Genomic DNA, 25,605 nt, shown 5'->3' on the forward strand with positions numbered 1-25,605 from the left:
GGATTTTGCAGCCATTTTTCCAGAATGCATTTGCTGGATTTTGGTTTGTTTTAATTTCTAGAAACATCTCTGAGCATATTCTGTTTGTAATTAGCGATGGAAGTCTTGTTAAGTTTGGCAGCTCTTACACAGTGGACAGGACCTGTTTGTGACATCTGGTCCTTGGCCTACCCTCATGTATTTCAACGATATTTTGGCAGCTGTGAGCTCACTTTCTTATAGACAAGTCATTCTGCTTTTTATTAACATACAGCTGGGAAATTCTCTGAAGCTGTCTTAGCTTCCAAAACAGTGGCAGTCAAGCCCAATGCTTTTATTTGGTGGTCTAAGTATGTAATGATTTGACAAGCAAAGGTTGAAACTATGGGCCAAAACATTTATGGAATCATGAGAGCTAGTTTTAAAATACTTTAATCACTGTTATTTTAGGATACTGGCATAAATTAAGCATTCTTTTCATTTTACTCATAAAAATTTTGCTGTGGGAAATAAAACCTTTTGGAAATACCTAAATTCCCTCAGTTTTGCATATTTAAAGATCTGTTCCTCGTAGAGAGCATGTTCGCCAAATTAGTATTCTATCTTTGAGGGTGATAACAGTTGCCAAAATTTGGTGATATGTTAGATCAGTTGATTTTGACACACAAGATTTGGCCCGAAAAATTCCTTTCAAGACTTTCTTTGAAAGTCCTTTGATCAATAAAGTACTACTACTTTCAGAATGCATCAAACATCTGTTTTCAGAAGGGCGAACTAATAATGATATAACTATAGATTCTTTTGTGGTTTTGGTTGCTTTACCCAAGGATTCTCCATAAAGCCCCACGAGAGATGACCTGCCTGAGGTCCCACAGGTGATTCATTAGTGGAGCCCATTTCTGGACCCTACAGCTCTGCCCTACCTGCCTTTATTCCTCCCATTTAACTTCTTCAAATCCTCAAAGAAGCTTACACAGCAGCTCAGGTCGTGTTTGCACTTGCAAGTCAGACCGGAGATGTCCTGTTTCTTGCTTTCTCTGAAGCATGGAAATCTTGTTTGGCTTCTTTGAAGGGTTGGTTTATTGTCTTACTGCAGGAAAAAGACAGGGTAGGGGGAGTCTGGAATTGGGGCTTATTATAAAATAAATACATTCAAACATCCTGTTTTAAGACAGAAAATGAAACTTTTTTTTGCCTTAATATATTTTTAAGCAGCTTCATCTTACTGTAAATGAATTGCAAAGAGGGGGCCAAAGATGTGAGAGGGAGACAGAGGCCACAGAGAGAGAGAGGCCAGGGTTTTGTCTCAGGAGGGTGATTATGATTCATGGGAGTGTGTTCTAAGATTGCAAAACAGGCACAAGTGTCCTACATGGACTCTGTTAGGCCCATTTATTCCAGCTTGTTAGCAAATTCTGTAGAACCCTGGCTTGCAGAAGGACATGTCAGTGGTCAGTGTCTGTTGTTTGGTCTTTTTTGAGACAGGGTCTTGCTGTGCAGTTCAGGCTGTCCTTGAATTCACCATGTAGCCCCAGGCTACCCTATCACTGCCTCAGCCCTCCCGAGTGCCACCACATCTGGCTGTCTCCTTTCCTCTTTGCAGTACTGAGGATTAAACCCAAAGCCTTGCCCACGCTGGGCAAGTTCTGTACCACTGAGCCATATCCTCAGTTCTCCGTCCATCTGTCCATCCATCCATCCATCTATCATTGTGAGACAGAATCACAATAAATTTCCCAGGCTTGTCTTGAACTTGGGATCCACTTGCCAGGCTTGGTGACTTACACCTGTAATCCCAGCCCTCACAAGACTAAGGGAGGAGGATGAAAGTGAAAAATACTTGTTTTTCAATCCTCACTTTCTCCTTGTATGTTCCAGGCCTTACTATTGGTTACTTGATGTACTGTTTTGCAGAAATTCTTCTAGGCATATATCCAGAAACCTTTTTTTTCCTGTATCCACAAACATTTTTTACTATAACAAATTGTGTTGTTTATAGTGTGACTTAAAATTTTTTGTGTGTGCTGGGGAGGGGAGAAGGCAGGTTTTGAACCCAGCACATGCTAGGTAAGCACTCTTATCGCTGAGCTACAACCCCAGCGTGGGATTTTTATAAATTGTTAGATTGGAAATTGCTGTGTTAAAAGATATGCACATTTAAATTTGAAAGTACTGAGCAAAAAAAAGGAAAATAAACAAACTGCCCAAAAGTGAAACCATCACATTTCTTATGTTGATGTGGTTAGTTATAATTTGACAACAAAGAAAGTTTCTTATGTGGAGTGTGAAGTGAGAATTTAAAAACTGTCTTTTCAAGCATTGAGACTTACTAATTCTAAGAACAGGGTTAGTCTTCTATCAGAGATGTTGGGCTGACTCACAAGTCTGTGTCTCATTTCATTTCTGCACCTTGTATGTAAAAATTAAGCTATAAAGATTTAAGTTCTCATAACACAGTTTGAATATCTAGTGCTCATGCTCTGCTGCACCCAACACATTGAGTTTTCTTTTTTTTTTTTTGGTACCTGGGATTGAACTCAGATCCTTGCACTTGTGAGGCAGGAGGTGGAACCACTGAGCTAAATCTCCAGCCCCTGAGTTTTCAATCTTACCTCATTAACTATCAGCAGCTTCTTATAGTGAGAACATTATTGAATCATATTCTAAGGAGAAATTTGATTAAGAATTAGCTTCTAAAAGAAGGCACTATTCAGCTTGCCATCCTAGCTACTCAGATGAGCGAGCTTAGTTAAGAGAACCAGTGGTGGTGATAAAACTGTTTGAAAAGTGATTGAGTTCTCCCTGATGATTCCTTAAATGACTATTTTCCTTTTTATTTAAATTAATTTTGTGTGCTGGGGTTTAAACTTAGTGTCTTGCACATGCTGGGCAAGCATTCTACCACTGAGCTGTGTCGCTAGCCCTGTGTGTTTTTGAGATATGGCTTCCCTGCATTGCTAGGACTGTCCTTGAACTTCTGGGGTCAGAGGATCCTCCTGCCTCAAGCTCCCAAGTAGGCAGGACTACAGCATGTGTCATTGTGCCCAGCTGGCTGTATATCAGCCAGTTCTGCAAAAATGGAGAAGGTTTTGCCCTTTCTTTGGCAAGTTAAATGTGTGTGTGTGTGTGAGAGAGTGTGTGTGTGTGAGAGAGAGAGAGAGCGCGCACTAGTTTACCTATTTCTGCATTTTTTAATGGGTACCTTGTAGATATACATAATGATCACATTCATCATAGGGAATCTGTACCTGTACATGATATATCTTGTTTCTTTTCTTCCCCACTCCCCTTCCCTCCCTTCCACTCCTCTTCCCCCCCCCTTATTTACAAAAGCTTTGTTTTAATTTTCTTCTTTCTATTGTTTTTTTCTTGTCCCTTCCTTCTTGCCCCTTTTCCTCTTCCCTTGTTCCTCTTCTCATTTGAACATTTTCTTCCCATTTCCCAATTGGATCATATTTACACTTTTGATTTCTCATAGCAGAGAAACAATGTGGTATTTAAACACGTGTGTCAGCTTTATTTCACTTAAGAGTATAGTCTCAAGGTGCAACCATTTACCTAGAAATGTCTCAAGCTTATCCTTCTTTATGGCAGAGTTGTACTCCATTGTATATAAAAACCATTCTTCATCTATTCATCGGTTATGAGCATTTGGTCTGTTTCTAAGATTTAGCTATTACAAATTGTGACACTAGAAACATGGGTGTGTGTATATTGCTGTGGTATAATGCTTTTAATTCTTTTGGAAAGATGCCAAGAAGCGGAATGGTGGGGCCAGGGATTTAGCTCAGTGGTTCCAGGGCCTGCCTCACAAGCAGAAGTTCCCAAGTTCGAGCCCCAGTACCAAAAAAAAAAAAAAAAGAAGGGGAATAGTGGGGTCAAATGGAACCTCGAGTTTTAGTTTTTTGAGGAATCTCCACACTGATTTCCACACAGGTTGCACCAGTCTACACTCCCACCAACAGTGAAGAGGATTTCTTTTTTTTCCTCACAGCCCCGCCAGTGTTTGTTACTGGTTGATTTCTCAATAGTAGTCATTCTTTCTGGAGTGAGATGGAATCTCAGAGTTGTTTTAATTTGCATCTCTCAAAGGACCAGTGATGTTGAACATTTTTTCATATATTTATTTGCTGTTTGTACTTCTGTGTCTGAGAAATGTCTGTTCATTTCAAATGCCTAATTTTGGATTGGGTCTTTAAATTTGGGGGCCTGATTTTTTTGAGTGCTTTATATAGTCTAGATATTAATCCTTTGAGGAACACCTGGCAAAATTTTTTCCCACATTGTAGGTTGTCACTTCACTCTGTTGGTGGTTTCTTTTGCTGTGCAAAAGCTTTTAAATAAGATGGGATCCCAGTTGTTGATTCTTTGTGATGTTTCTTGTGTGATCAGGGTTTTGTTCATAAAGTCTTTGCCTATACCTTTGTCTTCAAGAATTCTACCCATTCTATCCTCCAGCAGATTTAGTGTTTATATTTTAATATTTAGATCTTTGATTGACTTCAATTTTAGTGTAATGTGTGGTGAAAGATATGGATCTACTTTTAATCTTTAGAATGTGGAAAGCCAGTTTTTCCAGTACCATTTATTAAAGAGGCTATCTTTCTTCTAGTGAAGATGTTTGGCCCTTTTGTCAAAGATAAGGTGGCTGAATATGTTTGGAGTTGTTTCTGCATCTTCTAATCTGTTCCATTGATCCATGGGTCTTTTCTTTGGCCAGTACCATGCTGGGGTTTTTTTGATGTTGTTGTTTTGTTTTTGTTTTGGTACTGGGCATCAAACTCTGGACTTTGCACTTGCCAGGCAGGCAGCAGAACCACTGAGCTAAATCTCCAGCCCACCATGCTGTTTTTATCACAGTAGCTTTGTAATATGATTTCAAGTGAGGGATTCTGATGCCCCCTGCCCTGCCTTTGTTGTCCAGAATTGCTTTTGCTATTCTAGGTCTCTTCTGGTTCAACTGGATTTTAGGATTGTTTTCTCAAATTCTGTGAAATATGCTATTGGTATTTAGATCTGGATTGTATTAAATCTGTGTAACAATTTTGAAGTTTAGCCATTTTCACTATATCGGTATTTCTGCTCAAGAACAAGGGATATCTTTCCATTTTCTGATATCCTCTTCAATCTCCTTTTTCAGAGTACTGTAAAGGTCTTTTACTTCCTTCCTTAGATTGATTCCTAAGTATTTCATTCTTTTGGATGCTATTGTGAAAGGTGTGGTTTCCGTAATTTCTCTCTGAGTGAGTTTATTTGTGTACAAGAATGCTGATTTTTGAGTGTTGACTTTGTATCCAGCTATGCTGCTGAATTTGGTTATTAAATCTAGAAGTTTTTTGTTGGAGTGTTTGGGATCTTCTATGTAGAGTATTATGTCATCTGGAGATAATAATTTAACTTCTTCCTTTCCTACCCTTATTCCTTATGTCTTGTCTAATTGCTCTCATCAATGTCTATCCTGAATAAGAGTGGTGATAGTGGACATCCTTTCTTGTTCCTGCTTTTAGAATGAAAGCTTTCAGTTTTTCTTCATTTCGTATGATGTTGGCTATTGGTTTGTAGTAAATGGAATCTATCTACCCTTTTTTTTTTCTGGTACTGGGAATTGAAGTTGAGTCCTTGCCCTTGCGCAGCAGGTGGCGAAACCACTGAGCTAAATCCCTAGTCCGAGGTAAAGACCTTTTATTCCAATTTTCTGTAGGGTTTTATCATGAATGGGCGTTGGACTTGTCAGATGCTTTCTGTTAATATGGTGTATTACATTTACTGATTTGCATATGTTGAGCCATTGCTGTATTCCTGGGATGAATCCTACTTGGTCGTGGTGTATGATCTTCCTGATGACTTGCTGCATTCTGTTTGCTAGTATCTTATTGGGGATTTTTGTATCTATGCTCATTAAGGAGATTGGCCTGTAGTTCTCTTTTTTGGCTGGCTCTTTCTTTGGTTTTGGTATCAGGGTAATGGTTGCTTCCAGGTGTGAATTTCAGAGTATTGCTTCCTTTTCAGTTTCTTTAAATTGAGAATTGGCCTTAGATCTCTAAATTTCTTGTAGAGCCGGGGATTTAGCTCAGTGGTTCCGCCACCTGCCTCATAAGCGCAAGGACCCAAGTTTGATCCCTGGTACAAATAAAATAAAATAAAAAAATTTCTTGTAGAATTCAGCAGTGAATCTGTCAGGACCTTAGGCTTTTCTTTGTTGGCAGGTTTTTAATTATTACATCTTTATCTTCATTGATAGTGGTTTCTTTAGAAATTTTTTTTAAAGATAATGGTTTTAATTGAATTAATGAGATGAAAAGATAGTGAGGCCCTGTTTGGTACTTACATGAAAGAAGATTTTAAAAAATAATCACTGCAGGGGCCGGGGATTTGGCTCAGTGGTTCCAGCGCCTGCCTCAAAAGTACAAGGTCCTGAGTTCAATCCCTGGTACCAAAAAAAAAAAAAATCACTGCACAAAATACAAAGGGTGGGGTTATGCTGTGGCATTAAATTTGTCTTCATGTTTTTCTTGAGTGTTTAAGAGCAAATTAAAGTTTCCACGGCAAATTTGTTTTCAAAATGCTGAATTGTGACACAGTTGCTGGCTTCACGTTTCTGAATGCCTTTAATAGTTTCTCTGCGTTGCAATTTGTAAGTTTCCTTGTCATGACACAGTCGATAAATAAAGAAACCCAGATGATCGATGTTTTCAATTCGATCAGTAATAACCATGTGTTCATGAATCAGGTATGACTGAGGCAAATAGGTTCCAGCCTTGATGTTAATGAGTAATTCCAACAGGTTTCTAGGAGGCATAAAAATGGAAGTATTCCGAGGAATCATGCAGCACTTATCCAGGTTAAGATCTAAATAGGCAATGAGTTTCTTGTTAAAGTCATGAACAATGTTGGCAGGATCACTATCTGCAAATCCTGGGACAGGCACACTGATGAATTCAACCTCATCTTCTTTAAAGATCTTAATATTTTCTTCAATTGTCTGGTAGCGAGCAGCTGGGGTATCTGCAGAATGCTCATTTAAGATGACATCATCTTTGATGTACTTTATTCTGCAGTAGTACACGTCACCTGGTTGAAGTGCAAAATATTTGTACAGGTATGCTTCTAGAATGACTCCTGCAAGCATAAATGCTAGTCCAAAGCACATGCACCAACACCAGGCTCTTCTTTGGCCAACTGGTCCCACATCATCTGGGTCCTTGCAGTCCACGGCGACGGTGTCTGGAGGGATGATGAGCGCCTCCTCGCCGCTCTTGGGCTTGTCCTTCTTGGCCTTCTTCTGGGCCAGAGCTGAGTTGAATGTCACTGTCACCGTCACCATGGGGCGGCCTGGGGCGCCCCGGGGAGGGCTGGAGGTGCAGCCTCCTCGACTAGGCTCGGGCTGGGACTCTTACTTAGAATTTTTAAATCTTCTTAATTCAGCTTTGGTAATTCATATGTACCCAGGAATCTGTCCATTTCTTCTGTGTTTTCCATCTCATTAGAATACAGGTTTTTGAAGGTAGGTATTGATGATCTTCTGAATTTCTGCAGGATCTGTTGTGACTTCACCCTTTTTATTCCTAATTGCATGGATTTGAGTCTTTTCCTTTTGATAAGGATGGCTGAGGGTTTGTCAATTTTATTTAGTCTTTCACAGAATCAACTCTTCGATTCATTGATTCTTTGTATTGTTTTCTTAGTGTCCACTACATTAATTTCTGCTCTGATCTTTATAATTTCATGCCTTATATCAGCTTTGGGCTTGACTTGTTCTTTTTCTAGAAGTTTGAGGTTTAACATTAGGTTTATTTGAGCTTGCTCTGTTTTTCTTTTTTTTCTTTCTTTCTGTTTTTCTGATATGGGACTTCACCACTATGAATTTCTCTCATAGAACTGCTTTTATTGTGTCCCATACATTCTGGTGTGTTGTATAGGCATTATCATTTAATTGTAGAAACTAATTACTTCTTTAATTTCATCTGTGACCCATTGATTATTCAGGAGGTTGTTACATAATTTCCATTTGTTTATGAAGTTCTTGTGGTTTCTTTTGCCATTGATTTCCAATTTCATTGCACTATCGTCTGATAATATGCATGGGATAATTTTGATTTCTTTACATTTACTTAAGTATCCTTTATGAGATAGTATGTGGTCTATTTTAGAGAATGTCCCATGTGCAGCTGAGAAGAATGTGTATTCTGATATTGTGGGGTGGAACACTGTAGACATCTACTAAGCTCATTTGTTCAAAAGTTTGGTTCAATTCTAATATTTCTTTGTAGATTTTTGTTTTTGTCTAGTTGATATGACTATTGTGATGGTGGGGTATTGAGGTCCCCCATCATAACTGTATTAGTGCTTATTTGATTTTTCCTGTCCGTTAATGTTTGTTTTTTGTAGCTGGATGCACTGGTGTTTGGTGTATATATGTATTTATGATGTCTTTTCCTCTTGGATTGTTCCCTTTATAAGGATGTAGTGACCTTCTTTGTCTTTCTTAATCAGTCATGGCTTCAAATCCACTTTGTCTGCAAAATGAATAGCTATTCCTGCTTTTTCCAGGTTCCTGTCACATCAAATATTGTTTTCCATCCTTTGACTTTAAGCCTATGAATTGTTTTTGAATTAAATGTGTTTCTTGTGTACAGCACATTGTTGGATCTTGCTTCTTGATCCATTCTGCCAGTCTCTTTCTTTAGATTGGTGCATTGAGAGACCATTTACATAGATGGTTATAACTGATACGTACTGACTTGTCCTTGTCATGTTATTTTCCTGTTGTTGGTCCCCCACCCCCGTTTAATTACTTGCCTTGCCTGGTGGATTCATTCTGTTGTGGTTTATGGGGTTGTAGTTCTTGTTATCTCTTTCTAGAACATCCTTCAGAACTTTTTGGAGTGCTGGTATGGTGGTCATGAATTTCTTCAGGTGTTCTTTGTCATGGAAGTATCTTAATTCATCAGTTTTGAAAGATAGTTTTGAGGGTACATCAATCTGAGTTGGAGATTGTTTTCTTTTAGGGCTTGAAATACTTCACTCCAAACTCTTCTTGCCTTGAGGGTTTATGTTGAGAAGTCTACAGTGATTCTCATGGGCTTTCCTTTATAGATGATGTGTTTCTTTTCTCCAACAGCTTTTAATATTCTGTTCTTGTGTTGCAATAATGGAATCTTGAATATTATATGCCTTGATGTAGATTTTTTTTGATCATGGCTAGTTGGAGTTCTATATGCCTCACTTATCTGTATGTCAAGTTCTTTTTCTCTGTTTGGGCAATTTTCTGCTACTACTTCTGTGAACAGGTTTTTGTGTATGTGTGTGTGTGTGTCAGGATCGAACTCGGGACCTTGCTCTTGTGAGGCAGGTGCAGTGCCACTGAGCTAAATCCCTGGTCGATGTGAACAGGATTTTTATGTCATTTTCACTATTTCCTATTTTTTCATTTATTTTTATCAATCTTATGTTATTCTTCTTCGCATCACCTAGCAGCTGTTGGATTGATTTTTCATGGTCCCTTGTTATTTTGATTTTATTTTATTTTTTTTTCCCTTGCTGTTTTTAAGAAATCTTTCTTTTCATGGTGCTAACTGCAATCCTGGGTTTGTTTTATTTATTTATTTATTTTTTTGATAACAGGGATCAAATTCAGGACCTTGCGCTTGTGAGGCAGGTGGTGGCACCACTGAGCTAAATTCCCAGCCCTTGTTTTTTATTTTTATTTTATTTTTTTTGATACCGGAGATCGAACTCGGGACCTTATGCTTGCGAGGCAGGCGCTGGAACCACTGAACTAAATCCCCAGCCCCCCTGTTTTTTATATTTGATATTCTGTTTCCACATTGGCTCATTCTGCTGCATATACTTTCAGCGGAATTTTTTTTTTTTTTTTGTACAGGGATTGAATTTGGGTCCTTGCGGTTGTGCAGCAGGCTTCAAAACCACTGAGCTAAATCCCTGGCCCTTTCAGTGGAAATTTTAATCTCCTGGATATCTGTTTTTATCTGTTACATAGATTCTATTTCTTTCCTGTGTTGAGCATTCATGGTTTCCATAATTTTCTAAGCTCCTCTATTTTTTTTTTTTATCTGTATCTGCTCTAGAGTCACTAACCATGTCCTTTATTATGGTCACTATCTCTGTAGTTATCTGAGAGATTATTATTAGTTTTTTTTTAAGCAAAACCTTTATTGGTTCATTTTAGATATAATATTCATCATAGGGAATTTGTATGTACACAATATATCTAGCTTCTTTTTTTCCCATTCCCCACTCCCTTTGACTCCTCTTCCCCTACTTAAATACGAAAGCTTTGTTTCCTGTTTTTTTTTCCTTCTATTTTCTTGTCTCTTCTTTCCTCTGAGAGTATTTCTGATTTGATTTTTTTTCTGGAGACTAATTCATCTGCTTTGTTACTTCCGCTTGTTACCACTTCAGTGAGTCCAGGTGGGTGGCCTTCGCACTGTTCACCTCATTGACCTCTGGCTTTTTTTTTTTTTCTCTCAGTTTAATTCCTGGATTGATGCTTGTAAATTGCTAATGGCAGATAGCTTTGTTGCTAGTATTGAAAATCCTTAGGAAATTACTACTTCTCAGAGATGTCTTCTAGGTATAACTGGCTTTTGGATTTTGAGTCTGTTGCAAGATCCTACCTCTTTAATATTGGGGATGAGAAGTTGCAGCCTATTTGGCCTAGCCCCTGGTTCTTTGGCACTGGCCTATGGTATTGTTTATGACCCTTAGACAATCTCAGCCTTAGCATAGGAGGAAGAACAACTTATTAAAACAATTAGGTCACTTTGGCTGAAGTGTTACAATGAGCAATAATAATACTATCAAACAGCATAGAAAATGACAAAGTGTGGTAACTATTAATTTGCCACTTGTATCTGTAGTTGTATAACAAAATCTAAAACAAGATAATATTATATACATTATGTATGCCCTCTTTATGGCAATTTTACCCTCAGGGGAGAAAGTTAAAAAGGGATGGCAGAAAAAATAAAGAAATAGAACAGGAATATATTAGAAAGAAGACTGGAGAACAAAAGAAGAGTAGGCAAACTTTGGGAAACTGGTGAAGATAAGGAAAGAGATGGAAGAGAGAAAAACAACAAAAGAACTACAAAAAGCTAGAAATAATGTTCACATTTATATAAAAATAAGAACAAACAAAAACCAAAACAAAACAAAACTCCCCTTCAGGTCATGTCTCTGTTGTCACTGGAAGACAGAGTGGGCAGCAGAGCCCAGGTCAGTGTTGATTAATCCCAGCAAGCCAGCCATAGATTTAAGGCGGGGTAGTGGATAATCCCACAGGCCTGCACCTTTAGTTCCACTGAAGTTCAGTCTGATTTCTGCTTGTTAGGCTGGAACCCAGTTTGTTCAACATGCAATACTCTGTGTCTCTCCTCCTGACTTTGAGCTCAGCTCCCTGCTGGCTTAAACTCAGTTGTGCCTCACTTTGACATTTGGGGCCGCTAGAGGGACCCAACCTACAGGTGCTCTGAGTTCTCAGCTGAGCCCTCTCCAAGATTCTCAATGGCCAATTGCCCTCCCCTGGGGGACATTTGAACCCAAATAACCCACCAGTCACTGCAGTCCTCTGTGTCTGCTGCTGTCTTCCACCTGTGCATTTCCTCACGGAGGCTTCTGGGGCCTTCAGTAGTCACAGTGCATCTGCAGGTTCGAGCTGCCCCACCCATGCAGTGAGACAGGGCTCAGGGAAAAAATGCCACTTGGCATCTCCTTCTTCTCCTTTGAGATGTCTCCGCTCTCCTTGTGGGCTTCAGTTCTCATTTTAGATCCTTGCTAGGTCTAGGGGACCGACTTCCCTCCTTCTCTTCCTTTTGTTGCTATATTCCAGCATCTAGACAATCTTAGGGAGGCTGTTTCTGTGCTGTTCACCACTCCGCTGTCTTCCTGGAAGTCCCTATTTCTGCCTTTTGTGTTTGAGAATAAATTCATTCTTTATGGCTTAAGTACAGATTGAGCACCTGTGTTAATACTTGATTCCAATCTAGGTTTCAGGGACGAAAACGGATAAGAACGTCATCCTAGAGAAAAATACCTGTAGAGCAGTGGCTTTCACTTTTTTCTGGCTGGGTCCATGGGTGGATATTTCTGTTTTCGATCATAGCAGTGGTGTGCTGTAACAGTGATCCTAAAGGTCAGTTAAAATTTCTGCAATTAAAGAGAAGTTGTAAACAGGTGATATGAGTGTATTTGGGATTCCCTAAGAAACATGGGGGGTTGGGGTGTGGGGGTGTGAAATTAGGCTTCACCTAGGTGTTGGTACAGGTAGCCAGAAATGAATTCAGAGAGGGATGTGGAGAAAAACAGAGGCTAAGCAGGCAGTAAGGCTGGAAGGAGCAGAAGGGACAGCAGGAGTCAAGGCATGTAAGTGCGTTACATCCTGATATGTATTTAGGAACTACAAGCTGTTTAGTTAGGATTAAAAGATGCTGAAGTGTCAAGCAGTATGATCTTGAGGCTGAGCCTAAAGGAGTTTTGGAAGCAGCCTGCATGTCTAAGGGAGTGACTGTATTATTCTTGCTCTTTGGGTGTTTAACTTTAGGGGCTCCATCAGTTTAGTTCATGCCATTTACCAGGTGGTTATTTGGGATTATTGTGGAAGGGTTGATGCTTAGGTTAATTTTGAGATCTGCTCACCAAAGAACCCGATGAACTGCTTTTGACTCTTCAGTGCTTCATGGGGACAGCTGTGTTCGCAGACATAGTAATTAGGGTAAATTCGGAGTTCCCAGTCTTCTATATGATAATTAAGGTTGTTTGGGCTCATGTTATTAAGCTCACCTAAAAGATGACAATCATTAATAGTGGTGGTTAAAGGACCAGATATTGACTTTTATTAAAGGTCCAAGTCATGTAATGAACCTTTAACAGAGTGAAGTTAGAAGCAGTGGCAGAGCACAGTGGACAAGCCAGTGGCATCCATTGGAGATCTTGCTTAGCTCTGTGACTTTGGGTAAGCTGATTAAACTCTGAGCTTCTCCAAGGATCTTTTGTTTTGTTTTGTTTTTGGTACCAGGGATCGAACTCAGGTCCTGTGCTTGCGCAGCAGGCGGCGAAACCACTGAGCTAAATCCCAGGCCCTGTTTTGTTTTTTTGTTATCTGTAAATGGGAGTGATAAAATTTACTGCACAGGGTCATTGGCAGTTAAATAAGTCACCTTATGGCAATGGAGAATAAGGGTTGGATAGGTCTATTCCTGTACAATCCCATGGTATATGTCTCATGTATGTATAAATACATGTTTCATCTTTTTGTAGAATGTGGCCTATGCATGGTGGATAAGTTAAGAATTTGTACTTTATTTCTAAATGGATAGGTCTTTGAATCCCCAAAATGTATTTAATTCTGAAAGTGTATTAAGAAAGAGATCATACTTAAAAAAACTGGTACACTGAGAGAAAACTCTTGTTAATTTTAGATATAAGAAGTGGCAGTTCAGAGGGGCGAGTCTGAAAAGCCAATTTATATAGAAAGATGCCCAATCTTACTAATTATTAGGGAAATGCTAATTATAATGGAATTTTCTGCCTGTCAGGTTGCCGGAAAGTAAGAAAGATTAATGATATTTGATGTTGGCAAGAGTGTGGAGAAGTGAACTCATACAGATAAGAGTAAATTGGTGCAGACATCTTGGCATAAATGCCATTTGGTAGAAAAGGTAGAGAATTCTTCTTTTTTTTTGGTACCAGGGATCAAACTCAGGACCTTGGGCTTGCAAGGCAGGTGATGGCACCACTGAGCTAAATCCCTGGCCCCTGAGAATTCTTAATCTGAATGGTTGGGGCCAGAAGTATTTTCATATTTTGGAGTTTTGGGCCAGGGACTTAGCTCAGTGGTTCCGGCGCCTGCTGCGCAAGTACAGGGTCCCTAGTTTGACCCCCAGTACCAAAAAACAAAACAGATTTTGGAGGTTTTTTTTGAAATTTGGAATATTTGCACAGACTGTACGGGTTGAATGTCCCTAATCTGAAAATCTAAAATGCTCCAATTTTTTGAGTGGTCACATTGGCATTCAGAAAGGCTCAAATCTTTTAGTATTGTGGATTTCAAATTTTCATACAAGGGATGCTCAAGCTGTTGACTTTAGACTTTATGTAAATACCCTTCAAGTGTCATAGAAAACCCAATCATCATGGTTCTGTGCAGTTTGTAAGCATAGTTTTATATTTTATTTACTTATTTTTAAAAAATTTATTTTTTTTTGCAGTACTGGGAATCAGACTTGGGACCTTGTACTTGTGAGGCATGCTCGGCGCCAAGGCATGTGTGGTGCCACTGAGCTAAATCCCCAGCCCCCTATATTTTATTTTTTGACAATGGTCTCGCTGTGTAGTTCAGGCTGGCCTTGAAACCACTATGGAACCCAGGCTGGCCTCACAGCGATCCTCCTGCCTCAGCCTCCCAAGTGCTAGAATTACAGGTGTGCACCACCATGCCCAGCCTGTAAGCATAGTTTTAATCCAGACTATTGTACCAGGACTCTAAATCATTAAGGAGAATTTGGTAAAAAGTCTCTGGGTAGGAGTCCATAAAAAACACTGATTAGATTTATTATGCTCCACTTTTTAACCAGTGTTATGCAGATAATCTGGAACTAGCACCATTTCTACTTCTCAAACGAAGAGGAAACCTGGCTTTGATTTTGATTATCTGCAACCTTTTTGAGTTGCTTAGTTTTGAGATGTAAAAGGTAGATTTTTTTTTTTTTGGTATGGAGGATCGAACTTGGGTCCTTGTGCTTGCGAGGCAGGCAGCAGAACCACTGAGCTAAATCCCTGGCCCTAAAAGGTAGATTTTTAAAGAGAACAATAGACCTCCTTCTTTTCCTTTTTTTTTTTTTTTTTTTGTTAAAAATATTTTCAAATAATGTTAAATACTTTATAACTTTTAGGCATTTTTACTGTTTTTCTCTGCTAGCAATTTCACTTGTACAGTAGTATTTTATTATAAGGAGATACTTAGAAGCTGTACATGGTAGTTCATGCTTGTAATCCTCAACTACTTGCTGAGTCAGGAGGATTTCAAGTTTGCATTCAATCTTGGCAATTTAATGAGACCCTGTCTCAAAACGAAAAATAATGAAAAGGGCTGGGGATGCAGCTCAAGGGTGAAGCACTTGTTAGTCATGCACAAGGCCCTGGGTTCATTTCTCAGTACAGAAAGAAGAAGAGGAAAAAGAAATACATGACAAAAAGATGTAAATTTTTTCAGGTTTTTTTTGGGGGGTACTGGGAATAGAACTCAGAACCTTGTGCCTGCCAGGCAGGCATGGTGCCACTGAGCTACATCTCTGGCCCCCTTTTCAGTACTGTTTAGTAGTTAAAAATTGGAAATAGCCTGATGTCCACCAAAAGAAAATGTAGGGCTGTGAATGTAGCTTAGTGGTAAAAGTGGATGCTTAATGCACACATGGCCTTGGGTTTGATCTCTCACACATCAAATAAAGGGGAAAAAGGCAGGAAGAGAAAAAGGAGGGGGCGGAGAAAGAAGAAGATGATGTACTTTAGCCAATGGAGGTGTCGAATGCCTGTAATCCCAGCACTTGGGAGGCTGAGGCAGAAGGATTACCACAAGTTTGAGGCCAGCCTAGGCTACACAGTGAGTTCAAGGCCAGTTGGAGCTACATAGAGAGACCCTGTCTCAAAAAAAAAAAAAAAAGTACCTTATACTAACCAAATATCCTGTGGTGTATTTTGTAGTAGTTAAAAGGAATGATGTAAATTTATGAGCTAACATGAGAAAAGCAAACTGAAAGGCAAGTTATGAAATAGTTCTTAAAAGACAAGTATTTGAGGGCCGGGGATTTAATGCTTGGTGGTATTGCCGCCTGCTGCGCAAGCAAACGGACCCGAGTTCGATCCCCGGTACCAAAAAAAAAAAAAAAGAAAGACAAGTATTTGAAAAAAAACTATTATGTTCACATGTCTGCATTACAACATAGGAAAAGATCTAGAAAGTTGCTGACCAGAGTGGTTATCTCTGCAAAGGGAATCTGAGCAGGGTAGAAGCTAATATGATGCTTTGGCCTTTTTTTTTTTTATTTTTTAATATTTTTGTTTTTTTGAGACAAAGTCTCATTATGTAACCCAAGCTGGCCTCTAACTTGTGGTGATCCTCCTTCCTCAGCCTCCCAAGTGCTGGGATTACTGGCGTGTGCCACCATGGCCTGGCATTGGCCTTTTTCTTTTCTTTTCTTTTCTTTTCTTTTTTTTTTTGCTTAAATTCTTTTATTGGTACATTTTAGGTATACAGTACATTTACATTTATCATTGGGTGCTTGTACCTGTATATGATGTATCCTGGTTCTTACTTTTTCCCCATTACCTGTGTGCCCTTCCCCCACCTCCACCCTTCCCTATTTACATAGATTTTGTTTCCATTTTTTTCTTTTCTCATATGACCTTTATTTTCAATTGTAATAGTTCTGAAACTTTTGGTTCCAACACTTTGATACTTAAAGATCCCCCAAAACTTTTCTTTTTATTTATCGATCTATTATTTTATTAGCCATGAACTGAGTAATGTATTAAATTATTTTTTCCCCAGTACTGGGGATTGAACTCAGGGCCTCACACATGCTAAGTTACTTTAAGTGAATTTATAGCTACAATAAGTGTATTATGCAATAATATGTTTTGTGAAATGGCTCTGAAAGCAGTATGAAATCAGAAAAGTGAGATTGTTTCATATTTTTGTAAACTTCACTGTTTGGGAACTGAGTACTCCTAACTGCTACTATTTCAATTTGTTGTGATACTAACATTTTGACTGAAGTATATGAGAAATATATAGCCTTGCAGAGATAGGTAGTTAGAAAAGGAAGGATTATGATACTTCAGTAGTTTTTTTTTTTTTTTTTTTAGATAATTAATCTGTACCAAAATGTGACCAGGAGTGGGTTTTTTTTACATGCTGCTTGCAATGTAAAATCTGAAATCAATGTGAGATCTGAAATCTGCTTCCAGTGTGAAATCTGAACATGTTTGTATTGTTCTTTTAAATTCCACTGTGGTTTGAGTGGATCTTTTTTTGGCGGGGGGGGGGGCAGGTACTGGGGATGGAACTCGGGACCTTGAGCTTTTGAGGCAGGCGCTGGAACCACTGAGGTAAATCCCTGGCCCTTGAGTGGATCTTTATGTGTACTGAAGAACCATCAACTTTCATAGTGGAGGATAAAAGTTTTCCCAAATTCTAGTTTTTACTTAAAGCTCAAATTTAGTTATTCGGCAACAAATATTTTCAGAAAAACTGTCTTGTAAGTGACAAGCTCACTTCATTCTTTTCTCAGAAAATGTCTTCCAGGCATTGAAAGCTTAAATAACCACAGTTTATCTGAAGTTCCTTCAGGCAGATGTGGAGTGAGGGGTGCGTCTTAATTGTTTTGTGTGTGTGTGCGCTTGTGCACTGGGGGTTGAGCCTCGATGCTAGGCAAGTGCTCTGACCTGACCTACATCCTTTCCTTGTCAGCTTCTCAGTGCTTTTTCCCAGACTGCCACAGGAGGTAGCAGCAGGCTTTATGCACATTTCCCTTTTCTCCCCCCAAGTGTTTTAAAAGATGTGTATTCTGGAGTTGAGATTTAATAAAACACTAATCTTCACAGCTTCAAGGACATTGTATAAACAAAACCTTTTTTAAAAAACTGCACATGCCATTGAAGAAAATAGCAACTACTAGTACAGTTTAGTGCCACTGCTTTAATTCATGCTAACAGACAGCAGTCTTACAGACCATTGTTTGCACCATCAACAGAAATGTCACTACAGTGAGAAGGGCCAAGTTAATGTTATTATAAAGGTAGTTTGACTTCTTGGACCTCCTAAAAGTCTGGGTTCCCCAGGGTCCAAACACTGTATGTTGAGAATTGCTACTCCACTAAGGTGTAGTTTGAAATTATGCAAATATTCTTTGTGAATATGTTTTTGTATCATAACAGAGCAAGTAAGGACTTTATACAATTCCATGGCATGCTAGCTTTGACAGGGAATTTTACACAAGTCAGTTTGTGAAAAACAGGTGTGGGACAGGAAGACAAGAGAAAAACTCTGAACGCAGAGGAAAAATCTAAGTAAGTGAAACAGTATGTAAAATAAGGAGCACATAGAAGGCATAGGAGCAAAATGAAGTGCACCTGGGCATTTGGGTGTCCGCAGTCAGGCTTCGGGTTCCTCTGGTGAAAGTGAACCCTACATGTTGACACCAGGTCATGTTTAGAGAAGTGAGCAGCATGGGAGACATTTTGTTAACCCTAAAATCTTAAAGAAATTAGTTATGTTCCATCAGAGTTTCTTTTGATGGTTTACATGTTTTGAGGCTGGAAGCTTGTGGTGGCTCACTGTATTTGTAAGGATGAGCAGCTGAGGAGTCCAGCCTCTGACATATCTCAGCCAGCTTTCTTTGCTCTGGGTAACTTAGTCTTAGAAAATAAGAGATGATTTTTTTTTCTCATTTTCCCAGTGCAAACTGGAGGTATAATGGTACATGCCTGTAATCACAGTACTCTGGAGGCTGAGGCAGGAGGATTGCAGGTTCAAGCTCAGCCTGGGCAACTTAGTAACTTAGTGAGACTTTGTTTCAGAATAAAAAAGGGGCTGGGGAGGTAGCTCAGTGCAAAGGCCCTGAACACATCCCCCAGTACTGCAAAACAAATTTCAGGGCCGGGGATTTAGCTCAGTGGTTCTGCTGCCTGCCTCGAAAGCACAAGGACCCGAGTTCAATCCCCGGTACCAAAAACAAAACAAAATCAACAAATTTCAGTAGAATGGTGACCTTTCATGGTATTTCATTGTTGTTGTTTTTTTTTTTTTTTTCATTCTGTATATCTTTTTTCTAGTTTGAGAAAACTGGGTGGTTTGCTGTTTTCTTTTTCAAGTAGTTCTGTTTTGTTGAACATAGCAGTTTTTAAGTGATTCATTCATCAGTTATTTGAAGTGATGAGAAGACAAGAATCCTGTTGTTAGGAAACTTGTGAATCAGAAAGATGACCTTAGTGGGCTGATTGACAGCCACCAGGCACATGGTGCTCTGAGGCAGTTGAAATGTGGCTGCTCCAACTGAGATGTGGTGTAAGTATAAAAGATGCATTGGATTTCAAAGACAGTTCAGGCCAGGTGCCATGGCACATGCTTGTAATCCCAGCTACTAAGGAAGCTGAGGCAGAAGAAAAGCAAGTTTGAGGCCAGTGTGGGCAACTTAGCGAGACCTTGTCTCCAAAAAAAAAAAATCAGTAATAATTTTTATTTCTTTTTTTTTTCTCCCACATTGACATTTATTACATAACATTTCTAGCAAAACAAGTAACAAATTCAATAAATGAATTCACATTAACAGGTTTCATTTTGATCCATTAGCCAATTTGGAAAAGAAAATCCATACTGATCAAAGTGATAAAATTAAAAAGCACCTTTTCCTTGCTACATATAATATTTTTTAACTAAAATGCCAAGCTGTTACCAGATGCAGAATCCAACTGCAGGATTCTTACATAACGTAGATTTGTCTCTTACATTGTTTTGATGTAGTCACTTATACAGATATTTAAAAACCATATACTTGACTGGGTAAGAAACTGAAAGTACATCTGTGAGAATTATACTCTACAATAAATACCTCAATTTCCATGTCATTGAGAAACTTACTCTAAGACATCTTGAGATAACTTAATGACTCTCACTTTTGGGAAACATTTTTGGTGCTTTGCCCAAGTGCTGAGGGGCTTTTATTTTAAAATCTAGGCCTAGCATTTAAACCTCCAACATTCCCTTCCCTAGGTAACACAATTATGAATATTCAGAAATCCAGGTAACTCATACTCGATCATCAACATTTCAGAACTGAGCCTGATAATGACATTTGAAAAAGAAAGTAGAATTAGCTGAATGTATACTCCTAAAGCCACCTAAACTCATCTTTAGGTTTTATATTTACAGTGCTGACCAGAAGAAATTAAAGAAAAAAAGTTACACTAATTATTCAAGCTCTATTCCAGATGTCTGCTTATTAAGACCTGCAGTTTATGTAGAAGTGAACCATAACCCTCTGATATTAGGCCTCACTCCTTTTGTAGAGCTAACAGTAAAATACATCAATCCAAATTTTATGAAGGCAGCGCACATCTTAGGAGTAACTAGTACATATAAAAAGTATCAACATCAGTGGTTTGAATGTGAAAATTTATTTTTAAGTCAAAGTATGCAACAAATAAAACCTACAGAAAACAAATTTTTCCATCACAATCTGTTGCTTTACCAAATGATATTTTGAAAACACATTCCTTCAGTCATTATAAAGTTCTTAAAATACAAAAGAAATTAAATCTGTAACAAAGTCTAGTAGACCAGATGCTGTTGTTAGGACTTGTGTGTCGGTGTCACGCTTTCAGTACATCCCACACCATCCGCCTACACTCAGGCCGCCTTGCCCATAGTAGTCACCACTCCCTCCACCGCCAGCGCCATAGCCACCCAAGCCATCAGGAGTACCATTTCCTCCACTGTAATTGTTACCCATTCCCATCCTTCCAACAGATCCATATCTTCCTTGATTATCCATTCCATCTCTGCCATAGCCTCCCATGCCAGAACCTCCCATTCCAGAGCCGCCTCTGAGAGTAGAATTCAAGAAGAGTTCAATGTATCGATGTTGCATGTTATTTTTATCTTCAGACATGGCAGCTACTGCATCTTCATGTGTCACAAACTCTACGTCTGCTTCTCCTGTTGCTCTTCCATTTGCTCCAATATCAATATGAACTCTTACTGGATTTAGTGGTGAAAAGAAATTAGCAATGTCGTTTTCAGTTGCTTGAAAAGGCAACCCTCTCATATGTACGGAATGACCTCCATGAAAACCTGAACAGCTCCACCATAGCCATGTCCTCCCATACCTCTCCCATCTCTCATTCTGTCATCAAAGCCATCATTTCCATAGCCGTAATTATTATAGCCACCATGGTCATCAAAACCTCCATAACTTCCATGCCCAGCTCCTTAATAACCCCCTCATCCTCCTATTGGTCTATCATATGGTCCTGGTCATTGTCCCAGCAGTCTTCTTGGTGGATCATAAAATCCTTTGATTTCGTTCCTGCTACTTCTGAAGATCTCAATATACCTTGAAAGAACCGAACTATTTCCTCTTTGCCGTAACCAAATGGCAATCCACAAAGTTGAACTGTCCTATCACTAGCGTCATTTGGACCATTATGTTTCATAACCCAATCCATCTCAATACCGTTTGATTTAAATGCTTAGGAATCTGCGCCAGAAGTCCCTTGCAGTCCCACCAGCCCTGGTAACCCTGTCGAGACTGCGGAGGAAGCAAGGCCTCGGGAGGCTGGGCCCATCCGGCGCCATTTCCATCGGGAGCGCGTCCGCAATTTTTGCTTCTTATTGTTCTGCAGTACTAGGGATTGAAACCAGCACTTTCACACTCATCTACATCCCTAGCTCATTTTTATTTTTATTTTTATTTTTATTTTTATTTTTGGGGGGGTACTGGGGATTGAACTCGAGTCCTTGTGCTTGCGAGGCAGGCAGTGGAACCACTGAGCTAAATCCCTGGCCCCAAGCTCATTTTTATTTTGAGACAGGGTCTTGGTGAGTTACTGAGTCGCCCAGGCTGAGTTTGAATTTGTGATCCTCCTGCTTCAGTCTTCCAGAATGTTGGGATCACAGGCATGCAGCACCATACTCTACAGTAATTTTTTATTTTTTTGAGACAGGGTCTTGGTATGTAGTTCAGGGTGGCCTTGAACTCACTGTGAAGCTCAGGCTGGCCTCAAATCCACAGTGATCTTGCTGCCTCACCCTCCCCAGTGCTAGGATTGCAGGCACGCACCACCACACTTGGCTGGTAATTTTTATTTTAATGTCAACAGCTTTTTACTTGAATGTGGTTATTGGAAAATTTAGTATCCCATGGGGCTTTCATTTGAGGTTTGCCTTGTATTTCTCCCATCCAAGTACTAACCAGGTATGACCCTGCCTAGCTTCGAGATCAGACAAGATCGGGCATATTCAGAGTGGTGTGGCTGTAGACTGCCTTGTATTTCTAATGGACAGTACTGACCTAGAGAGCAGAAATGGACAAAGCCAGTATGTAAGGTAAGGTGTATTAGAAGGTACAGGGAAAAATAAAAACAAGGTAAAGCAGGATGGGACGTGTGGCAGGGCATGGGGTTTGGCTGCTGTTCCTGGGGGATGGTCAGAGAAACCTCTCCACTGCAGTGCTGTGTGAGCAGAGCCATGGACAAGATGATGGACTGGGTGAGCAGAGGCCTGTGGGAAGTGGGACAGCACGGCAGGAGTGTGGCGCTCAGGGCGTATGCTGCTCTCTGGGACTAGTGCTGTGACAGGCGTGGAGCTGCAGCAGGAGAGGTGTCAGTAGGGTTCGGAGAGGCAGGCAGCTGCTGGACAGAGTGGGAGGGAGAGGAGCCCCGGCAGAGTCCCTCAGATGAGACGAGAAGGCCTGGGAGGGTTTACTGAAGGGATACTTCTGACCAGATTACCTTAAAAGGGACCCTCTGCCAACTCCACCAAGAATAAACCTTGGGGTATGGGATGGCATCAGAGAAACCAGTTGGCGGCACTCACTACTTCACCCAGGTTAGAAACGGTGGTGGCTCGGGTTGTCATGCTGGTGGTGCTTGCCAGGAGGGTTAGTGTTTTGCCACAGCCAATGCCTGTATGGAGAGGGGCTGTGTGTGAGGACTGAGGAAGCTACCAAGGCTCCCTCAGCAGTTGATGGTTCAAGTCCCTGAAGGATGGGTTTCTACCAAGTATGACAAGCAGGGTTGTGAGCAGTGCAGTTGCCCTTGGGAGTTGGACAGTATAGCCTGGCCAAGTCGTTGGAGGTGTTTTAGACATGTGAGGATGGCATGGTGGGTAGGTAGGAGCAGGGGAGGAGTGTAGTCTGAGGTAAGGGAACCACTGGTGATCCTCCCAGGTGGAGTCTTTTCTTTTACTGTGCTGGGGATGAACTCAGAGCCTTGAACATTATAGGCAAGCTGTCTACCACTGAGCTCCACCCTCGGCCTTTTCTCTTTTTTTCCAGTAGTGGGGCTTGAATCCAGGGCCTTTGCAATGAACTACACCCCAAAGTTTCAGTTTGTTTTTTTTTTTGAAACAAGGTCTTCATATATAGCCCAGGCTTGCCTGGAACTCATGGTGGTCCTCCTGCTTCAAACTTCTAAGTACTGGAATTATAGGCATGTGGCACCATGTCTGGCCCTAGCCTTTTTTCTTTTTCTTGTTCTTTTTGGGGCAGAATTTTGCTAAGTGGCTAAGTTGCCCAGGCTGGACTTGAAATTCTGATCCTCTGCCTCAGGTTTCCAGAGTAATTATAGGCATTGTGCTACCGTGCTTGCTTGCTTGCTTTCTCTTGCTCGCTCTCTCTTTCTCTCTCTCTTTCTCTCTCTCTTTCTTTCTTTCTCTTTCTTTCTTTCTCTCTCTCTCTCTCTCTCTCTCTCTCTCATTTCTCTCTCTTTCTTTTCTTTCTTGTACCAAGGATCAAACTCAGGACCCTGCGCTTGCAAGGCAGCCGGCGGAACCACTGAGCCAAACCCCTGGCCCTGCTGTGCTATTTTTAAAAAATTAATTAATTAATTTTATTGGAGATTGAATCCAGGGTTTTCATAGTAAGCTACATCCCCCCACCCCTTTTAAAATTTTTAAAATTTCAAAATAAATGTTGCTTAGGCTGGGTTTGAATTTGTGATTTTCCTGCTTCAGCCTCCCAGAGTGCTAGGATTACAGGTGTGTGTGTTCCACCATGCCCAGTTTTGTGTGTGTGTGTGTGTGTGTGTGTGTGTGTGTGTGTTTTGAGGTGTGGTTTTAGTCTGCTGCCCAGGTTGATGTCAAACTCCTGGGCTGAAGAGATCCTCCTGCCTCAGCATCTCAAGTAGCCTCAGCTACGGGACTGGCTCCCTGCACCTATCTTAGGTGGAGTTTTGATGGAATGGTCAGTTTGAAACTATTGTGCATTTTTGGAAGGATGAATAGATGGAGACTGACCATGGTTAGGCTTTCAAGGAGTTTGGCTATAAAGACATTAGAGAAATAGGAAGGTATTTGGAAGGCTTGCAGGTAGAGGGAAGGCTTGAAAAAACTTTTTCAGTTTACAGGCAAGTTGCAAGCACAGTACAGATTGTCCATATACCCTTCGTTTAGTTTCCCTGTTAAAGTTTAACTGCTCTTAAATTTTCAGGGACCCTTGAAAGTAAGTTGCACACATACTGCTCTTTATCTGTAAATACTTTACTGTGTGTTACCTAAAAACAAGGACATTCTGTTACTTGACTACTGTATGTGATCAAAATAAAGAAAATTAGCATTGACACCACAGCATTTAATCTCCAAATGTTATTCAGACCTTGCCAATTGTCCAACTAATGTCCCATTTTGATCCTGGACCCGATCCAGGATTGCATACTGCATTTCGATGTAATGTCTTTGATCTCTTAATCTGGGACATTCCCTTGGTCCTTGTCTGCCTGTGATGTCCTTAATATTTGTGAGGGCTGTAAACTAGTTATTGTAGAAGGTCTCCCATTCTAAGAATCAGGCTATGATTTTTTTCCCCAGGGCTGGGGATCAAGCCCAGGGTATAACAGTGAGTTACTGTCCCCAGCCCCCAGGTTATGGGTTTTTTTTGTTGTTGTTGTTACCTGGGATCAAACTCATGACCTTGTGCTTTCGAGGCAGGGGTGGGGCCACTGAGCTAAATCCCCAGCCACTGCCCAGGTTATGTTTTTCATGGACTGCCTTAGAAGTGACATCTTCAGTGTACATTATCAAGAAGTGTGCTGTTGATTTTGTTCTGACAGCGTGATAATTTTGATCAGTTGCTTAAGGTAGTGTCTGCCAGGTTTCTCTAGGGTAAAGTGGCTAGTTTTTTCCTTTGCAATAAGAACCTCCTGGTTAGTTGCCTTGAGAATGTAAAGAACCTGTTTCTTTTTTCTTTTTTTATATATATCATGCTTTTAATACAAACTTAAAAAAATCCGGAACAATATAAATTGTACAGATTTGATCAATCTTTTTGTTTTGTTTTTAAACTAAATCTCTAAACACACCAATAAGAACCTGTTTCTTAAGAGTACTTTCACTCATTTTAGCATCCATTGATGGTTCTTGTCTGAAACTCTTATTAGCATAGTGGCTGTCAAATGGTGGCTTCTTATTAGTTGCAATTTTAGAGCTTTTCCTTCTTTCTCATATATTTTATATTGATATGGGCTTCTGGATTCTTAATTCACAGATTATAACATGTTATAATCATCATTTGTTGCTCAGTCAAAGTGAGGATTTTGAAGGTAAGAGGTATTTTAGCATGGTGGTGGTATGCCAAAGGCAGTGATTCAGCATAGATGGAAAGATGATTATGATAATCTCCTGTCCATATGATGAAACCTTTGCTTATGCTTTTTTTTTTGTACTGGCGATTGAATTTAGGGCCTTGGCACTCAGCTACATCCCCAGCACCTTCTTTTTAGTACATGTTTACAGTATGTAATGATTACATTCATTGTGGGGAATTAGTACATGTGCATATCACATCTTAATTCTTTTCTCCTTCTTCCCTCCTTCCATCTTTTGATCCCCTTCCC

General features: G+C 40.0%; 1 protein-coding gene and 2 pseudogenes across 2 annotated transcripts in view; 1 reads left to right on the top strand and 2 right to left on the bottom strand.

Moving 5' to 3' along the window:
* Positions 1–25,605, top strand: part of Igf2bp3 (insulin like growth factor 2 mRNA binding protein 3) — a 147,888-nt gene that overhangs the window by 9,154 nt on the left and 113,129 nt on the right. The window lies entirely within an intron of this gene.
* Positions 6,425–7,303, bottom strand: LOC106008926 (integral membrane protein 2B pseudogene; annotated as a pseudogene).
* Positions 20,243–21,050, bottom strand: LOC106008927 (heterogeneous nuclear ribonucleoprotein H3 pseudogene; annotated as a pseudogene).

Source organism: Heterocephalus glaber, unplaced genomic scaffold (genome assembly GCF_053883595.1).
Source record: "Heterocephalus glaber isolate CG9 unplaced genomic scaffold, H.glaber_assembly_v1.0 deba00000676, whole genome shotgun sequence".
Classification (NCBI taxonomy): domain Eukaryota; kingdom Metazoa; phylum Chordata; class Mammalia; order Rodentia; family Bathyergidae; genus Heterocephalus; species Heterocephalus glaber.